The sequence below is a fragment of the Mytilus galloprovincialis genome, chromosome 14 (genome assembly GCF_965363235.1).
Source record: "Mytilus galloprovincialis chromosome 14, xbMytGall1.hap1.1, whole genome shotgun sequence".
In the NCBI taxonomy this organism is placed as follows: domain Eukaryota; kingdom Metazoa; phylum Mollusca; class Bivalvia; order Mytilida; family Mytilidae; genus Mytilus; species Mytilus galloprovincialis.
Genome location: NC_134851.1, coordinates 62,821,370 through 62,829,633, shown reverse-complemented (window position 1 = coordinate 62,829,633; position 8,264 = coordinate 62,821,370). Strand labels below are relative to the sequence as shown.

General features: G+C 30.7%; 1 long non-coding RNA gene across 2 annotated transcripts in view; it reads right to left on the bottom strand.

The window, feature by feature from the left end:
• Positions 1 to 1,394: 1,394 nt before the first annotated feature.
• LOC143059076 (uncharacterized) overlaps positions 1,395 to 8,264 on the bottom strand; it is a 33,016-nt gene continuing 26,146 nt past the window's right edge. Inside the window, exons 2-5 of one of the 2 annotated variants that reach the window (XR_012973375.1) lie at positions 7,167 to 7,341; positions 5,027 to 5,239; positions 4,503 to 4,609; positions 1,395 to 2,740 (exon numbers count right to left, since the gene is read on the bottom strand). This is a non-coding gene — a long non-coding RNA (uncharacterized LOC143059076). The remainder of the gene's footprint in view (positions 2,741 to 4,502; positions 4,610 to 5,026; positions 5,240 to 7,166; positions 7,342 to 8,264) is intronic. The other variant, XR_012973374.1, reaches the window with a different exon arrangement.

The following is an 8,264-nucleotide window of genomic DNA, read 5'->3' as shown; positions in this document are numbered from 1 at the left end:
ATATCAAATGTCCTTCACATTACATGTGACGTATTTAATCACGTGAGATTCATTGCTAGAAAAAAAAACCCTTTTAACGAGGCGTATATATCGGTTTATTAAATATATCTTTTTAACTAAGAAAGTTGTCTTTATATAATTTAACCAAAAATTAAAGTATTTTACACTTTATCTATTCCATAAATAAAAAGCAATATATATATCAGTTTAAATGAGATATATATGATTAAAGACCGTGCACTCTTAAGTTATATGTTTTAAGCAAGCGCATAGGTCATCATATATACGCTTTGAAATTTCGAAGTGTCGGCATTTCACGAAAATAAAGGCAATTGAGCTAATTTTTGGTGCATGTGGAAGATAACGTAAAAGCCTTTAAAAATAATACCGTAATTCAATGAACAAATAAGTTTTTCATAGAGAAATATATCGCTACAGTTTAAGTATGCAGGGAAATGCATAGTTAAACCCCGTGCCTACTTTGGTGGTCATTTTTACGCACGAAATGCTGACTTTTACGCCAATAATTGATATATATATATATATATATATACATTAATTTTACTCATGTCCTTAAGGAAAAAGGAATCATGATTATATCAAATTAATAAAACATATGTTTGTTTAAAATCATTATATAAACATGTTCAAATTTAAAATTATGTATAATCAAATATCAATAATTCATAAGATGACGTTCATTGATTTAAAAACCATTTCTTCATGGAGTGTATATTTTGTTAACTTGTAATTAAGTATCTAGAAAACATCTTAACTATTTTGATACATGTCACTAATGTTCATTGTCAATGTCCTCGAAATTAGATTTTCGAAAGAACAGAGATCTGCAGTCTATTTTTTTTTATTATTGTTTCCCTTTATCACTGGAAATTGATTCACTTGACCGTGTAGGTATACAAAGTAGCGTTTGTTTATTCGGTTGCACTATTAGGTTGGCTGGGTTGTTTTGTTCATTGATAACTCATATATGGTCTTGAAGTCATAAAACTTTCACCTTAATTTTTATTTGTACTCATACTCCAAAATTAACCAATCAAAATGCTCGATTTTAGGCTTGGAGCATGATTGTTGTGCTTCGAGCACTGAGCAAAGTTTTATGACTTCAACCCCTGATGTCCGTGAATAAATGACGGCTCTTTCATATTCATAGACATCCGTTACCATTGATATTGGTTGTATAACAATTTCGTTGATTTAATTGAAACATAGGAACCCCGAATTTATATGTTTAACGCACTACAATTTTCCATATATATGTATGCAGACTTACCATTTACAACGAATTAGATATCCACGAAGATGTAAGGTTTCCTCATTCCATGAAAATTGGTCAAAACAAAAGTGCATACATAAAGCTAGATACATTGTACTAGTGTAAGTTAACATTTACATTTTTTTTTAATTTAATGCGAATTAATAGTTATGAGATAATGTTGACCATATAATTGCATAACACAAGCAGTACATAACTATTACCCACTATTGATTCATAGACACAAACAAAAAAGGTTATCATTGTTAGCTAACGACAGATACAAGTTGCAGATAAAATTTTATAAATAATATAAATATAATATATGCATTATATATTTAGGTCAATAATTCAAACACGTGAAGCAAACATTATTTTAACATATCTATCCTAATATAGGGGCAACATACATTGTGGGTATGCATATGACAAATTACTATTTACACAGATTGAATTTCATATCATCAAATTAAAAGATATAGCCAACCATTTATGAATTCATTCGTTAAAACATTTCCACATATTTTAAACCTATTTGGCTTATGGGACTGGTAGTCTTATCAGTCAAATATTTATTTTATTGTCTAGATAGATATCGACAAATGCATGCAAACATCTATATGTATCATTCTTTAATGAATTTGTGAACATTCAAATACGAAATAACAGATGATTTTGGTCTATTTTGAAGGTCTTTTATATCGACTTAATTTTCAACCTGTTAAAGGTTTAGCATAGAGTTTTTTTTAAACCCGAAGTATGTTGATAGATGTTACGTTTTTCATTTGCAATTAGTGAAATTGAATTTCGTGCAGAAAAAAAAGTGGTATCGGTTAATGTGATTTTGTTTTGATCGATCGACAAATATAAACATTATACAAATATGTCAGATAACTTATTTTAACCTTTTTTCCAATACCTTTATTCTTACCATAATAAAAAAGTACACTATTAATTCCAGCTGTATCTGTGTGTATGACCTCTGCCATTGTAATTGGTGATACTGTGACCTTTAATATTTGATTACCATTTGAGCAATATATTTTGCTACCATAAACATAAATGCCTATGTCTGTTCTGGTTTTATTCGTGCTGACAACTTTGATAGAATTTGTTCCATTGAGTTCAGAAGATTCCAAATCCCCTCTTTGATATTCCATCCAATACAAACGATTCTTATAAGCATCTGAAATAGCAATGGTGTTCTTGGAATCACTAACATCAGTTTTGATAGTTGAATATTTCAACAGGTGTTACATGACATTCATAAAATTGAGAATGAAAATGGGGAATGTGTCAAAGAGACAGACAACAACCCGACTATAGAGCTGACAACAACCGAAGGCCACCAATTGGTCTTCAATGCAGCGAGAAACTCCCTCATACAAAGGCGTCCTTCAGCTTGCCCCTAAATAATTATGTATACAAGTTCAGTAATAATGGACGTCAATCTAAATGGACGTCATTCTAAAACGAATAATAAACAAGAAACTAAAACTAAAAAGCATACAACATGTACAAGACTAACAAATGCCGTTATTATCATGATGAAATTGAAATATAATAAACACACTTATTGCTTCTCATTTTACGAACGATTAATTGCAAAGTTTAGTGGTAATTACATGTAATACATAACACAATGATAAAACTACACACATAGTACTAGTTATACGTATAATAATAATGACATTGTTGATTGAATAGTGTTTAAATGTTAATTTAGGATTCCTATTGAATGATACTACAAAACTGAAAATTATAACTTAATAATAGATATCTACTTAAAAACTACTAGTTCTACCAAAAATAGGAATACCCAAAATTTGATTTAAAGCATATTTTATGATAGCTAAGATTCAAAGAGTTGTACATCAATAGGAACTTTGTAATATGTTAGAATGCTTTCAATGACTTTTGGCTATTTCTCGCTTTTTATATTATCATTGTCATTTTGACCTTCTAAGTTTTATGGAAAATTCTCTTTTGTTAGAGAATAGAAACTTGAATTATAGCTCAACTGTTATTGTTTAACATTATTTGCTCCCAATTCATAAATACTTGCTTAAGGAGAAAGTAAAATCGTAAACATACTGAACTCTGAGAAAAATTCAAAACGGAAAGTCCCTAATCAAATGGAAATGTACTTTCGAACGAGATTATAGTACTAGGGTTAGGCCATACCTTCCATAAACGTGAATTAATTTCAGTTATCAAACGAATGGTAACATAACACCTCTATACTCTTTTTTCGTTACATGTTCATAATACATTGTTATATATTCTTTTCGAGGTTTTACTAAATCCAAGGATCATAACTTGAACTTGAACTGTAACTTGTTAAGTTAAAACTATATACCAATTATCAAATTAATATCTTCAAGAGTGAAAAAAGTGTGGAAAACTTATTATTTTCGTGATTTTTTAAGTCAAAGGACCATAACTCTGCACAAAATTAAATTAAGTAATAAAAAAACTGTGAAATTTCCTAAAAAACTAACTCTTAACAGTAGTCGAACTATAAATTATCCAATTGGACTGGACATTTCATAAAATAGATATATTTACCTACTCATTACTTTAAATCCCTTTCACATATGCTCTAACTGCTATAGTTTATGAGACATAAGCCAAAAGCTACATCTGACCCTTATGTTCTTGTTTTAGCAACAGTGGTCATGTTTGTTGATAGTTGTTGATTAAGTTTCAGAGGAGAAGATTTTTAATGTAAGCAAATATGTTGAACAAATTGTATTAAATTGTTTTTAAATGGCAATGACTTCTTAAGAGATCAATTGACTATTTTGGTAATTTTCACCTTTTTGTAGAACTTACAATGTACTTTGCTAAAGATTGTTGCTGTTTGCAATTTATCTTGATCTTCAAAAACATTTAAGATAATAACCAAAAACTGGATAATTTCTTCTGAATTAACATATATATGTGGCAGCAACCCAACATTTTGTCTATACATTTCAGGTCTGATAAACAGACGACGATGACGACAGATGACAGACGACAACGGACGCCAAATGATGGCATGAGCTCACATGGAAACCGTCGGGCCCAGTAAGCTTAATAATGACAGAAAGTTTTTCAACTTAATCATCCATATCTACCCACAATTTCCAGAGTTCTCTTTTTAAATCGAAGTTATCGGTCATCGGAACCACACATGTTATACCCATGTCGTCTTATTCTTTTAACACAAACCATTGCGTGTACATACCTATACCCAAACCAGTTACATCTACCGACTCTTTGACTGTCTGCTTTTCACCACTAGTTAATCTATATCTTCTTATTTTGTTTGTTTTTGTACTATAATACAGCCAGCTGCAATTACAATTACAGTAAAAAGGAATGAAAGAGTTATGAATGTTAGTCGACATCAAATTGGATGGTGGCGTATTCCTTAAAAGGAACATGTTGTCGCTTGGCTTCCATCACATGGACTCGGTTAATTCTTTTACAAAAAATGTGTATTACGTCGATTTATTTCCATTTTATTCGTCATCATGAAGTTAATATCACGTGGGTACCTCATTCAAATTCAAATCGTCACCTCAGACACGAGTATAGTGAACACGTAGTGATGTATAATTACCGTTATACGGTGCCAGATGAGCAACACCTCCATAAAAAAATAAAGAATCGTCCCTTTAGAAGTTTTGTTTTGTGAAGACTTCTCGTGTAAAAAAAAACATAAACATCAATATCTGGAAAAGGATAGTTTTTGCTGTTAATACATACCTGTTTACATAATCTAATGTAATAGCATAAAGTTGATCATCTTGAAGAATTGATATCTTATTTGTCCCATCAAAATCACATCTATATATCTTTTGTTGGTATATTTCTGTCCAATACACATGATTCAATAACGGGTCAATAACCAGAGCTATTGGTTCCCTGGCAGCTGCTACGAATTGTGTGCTTTAAGCTGTTTCTGATGGATAACGAAATCTATGAAAAGTAAATAATATTTTTGTATAAAAATAGATATAATCCGTGCGTTTGAAGCGCTTTTCGTGATTTCCTTCTTGAAATACCGCAAGTTATTGCCAAAAAAAAAAGAAAACATACAACACAAGCGCCTGTATACGGAGTTTATATATTTCCCAATCGGTACAATATTCCCGGTCGTGTATTTTCTTCATAGAGGGTTGCTGCTCACAAGGAATATATTAAACCAAGAGTTACAAAATATGTTGTTGAAATTGTCCGTTCATAAATTTTACGGACGACATCATGAGTTGGTTGAAAGTAATGGTATACTCATTTCACAGATAATATCGGAAATTTTCTCGATATCGTAACTACATGTACAACCTCGATCCCTTTGCACGAATGTGACCTACGAAATTCGACTGCTTGCAGGGTTTGAAATAAAATCAGCAACACGACCAGTGCCATATCATGCACATGTAGACCAGGGTCTGTTAACCCTTCCGAAGCAACTGACATCAACCCGAGGGTTTTGGTGGGGTTAGTGTTGTTTATTGTTTTGTTTTGTGTACTATTGTTTGTCCGTTTGTCTTTGTCTTTTATAGCCATGCATGTCGTAGTCAGTTAATTATTTTTATCTATGAGTTTATATGTCCTCTGGTATCATTCGCCCATCTTATCAGAGCTGATACTATTGAACAAAACCATGACCAATTCACCAAGACATAGTGGATAAGCAAGAAAAATGAAACCAAGGTGTGTTGTTCCCATGTAAACAATGCATATGAAAAAAGATAACATGGATAATGCAAAAAAAAAAAAAAAAAATATCAACTTAACATAACAATATGAATGGACACTTGTTTTTTCTACATTATCAGTATTTTGAGGATATAATATCGTCGTACAAAAATGGATCTTTCATAGATATGTTAACTTCTCTTTTTTATTGAAGTTTTTCTCTCTCTCAAAACAAATGTTTCATATTTGCAAATCCCATATAACACCTTACATGTATGTACTTACATTTAAAAGTTGTTGCTGTTCATTCTAAGTTATAGTTCTAATATAGTTCCTCCAAAATATCTTACGATTTCACCGATTTTTTTTTAATATAAGACCATTGGTTTGATTTATTGACGATCAATACAAGATATTTTATTAAAATCAGTTGAAGAGGAATTCACTGAAAATAACGGAGCATAACACAACACTGTAAAATCACACAGAAGTTACTATTTATATTTAAAAACATTCTTGCTGCGCACGCATACAGCTGATATTTCTATCATTTGATACGAATTTTCAGGATTTTTGTTTCGTATCATTATTTTCTTGATAGAGAGATACATAGTTTATTCTCATAAAACCATGCAAGTACAAAGGTTACAGAGAAGTTAAAAAGTAATATACATAAACAAGGAGTCACAAGTGCTGACGTTAAAATTATCCCTTCGTAAGATTTAAGTTTTGTTTCCGTAATCAAGATCATGGAATATCTGTTTCACTGATGATAACATATACAAATATGTTAATAATGTCGTATCTACGGTCGCGTCCACGTTTACCGAATTTACTGAAAGATTTGGCATACATATGCATATCGTCTGTTTATATGGTTCATAAGTGTTTCTCGTTTTTCATATTTTATAAAGATAAGACCGTTTGTTTTCCCGTTTGTATGGTTTTGCACTAGTAATTTCTGAGGTACTTTATGTATTATTGTTCGGCGTGAGCCTAGGCTCAGTGTTAAAGGTCGTACCTTGACCTATTATGTATATATAAATAGGAAGATATGGTATGATTGCCAATGAGAAAAGTTTCCACAAGAAACCAAAATGACAAAAAATTAACAACTATAGGTAACCGTACGGTAATTGGCACTTATACAACATCTTTTTATATCCATATTTCAATTTCAAGATTTTAAGTTTTAAGTGATTACCTTAGAATGTCGTTTTTATTATGCCTTGGGAAAAACACATATCCAGTTTTATAATCATAGTCTAACGAATATATATTACTCTGTAGATTCGATAATAAAGTTGATACTACTCCATTAAGCAAGTTTCTTTCTTTGATTGAACCATTAATTGAAAAGATTATCTTGTTTTGAAGCCCTGAAATTAAATTAAAAAACAACAACGTTTCATTTAAATTCTACTCGGCTTTTCCTTTTTTTACATTTTGTTTCACTAGAAACGCAGTACTAGAAAGTTTTGGATGTAACGGCTGTATTTTTGTGTTCTTCTTTTTCTTTGTAGTATTTACGTGCCTCTTGAACAATTTACTTCCAAATGCCGCTAAACGTATATTTGATAAGAGCAAAGCAAAAAACAATGGCACGTTAATTCAGAAAAAAAACAATTTATATAGCAAGACACTTGATGAGTGGGATTGGTAGATGTTATATGAATAGTGTTAAAAGATTTTGTGTCGACCTTAAAAAATGAATAAAACAAATATTGTATAGTCATTAACATCGTCGCTTCATACCATAACTTTGACCAACACGAACATGACGATATCATAGAAAAAATGTCAGCTTCATTTAAACATTTATGAAATCTATTACAGATTCGATCGATCAATCTAATATTTCTCGCGCATAATTCATCGTGTGGTAAGCATCAACTGTAGCTAGAGTTTGGTTGTTTACTAATTTTATCAACTAGTTTGTGCTGATATTAACACCAAGTTGTCGTCCCGTTAAATGTCTGAATGACAACACAAACATGAAATATTATAAAGTATCAGACGAATCTTACCATATAACAACAATTGTTTGTATGAACAATACGATCGTATTTAAGGTACATAGGATCACTATCAACTTTCAATTATATACCAATTTTATTTATCATTTGTCTTAAAGAGAATTGGGTTATCCTTTTGTTCCTTCAATTTAAAACTATTACGTGAATGTCTATTTTAAAACACATATAACAGACTCTATTTTAAAAGAGTAAAATCCATTTTATTCCTTTTTATAATCTTTTTCAATGTTTACCATAAATTGAATGAAGATTTCATAAAGAAACAC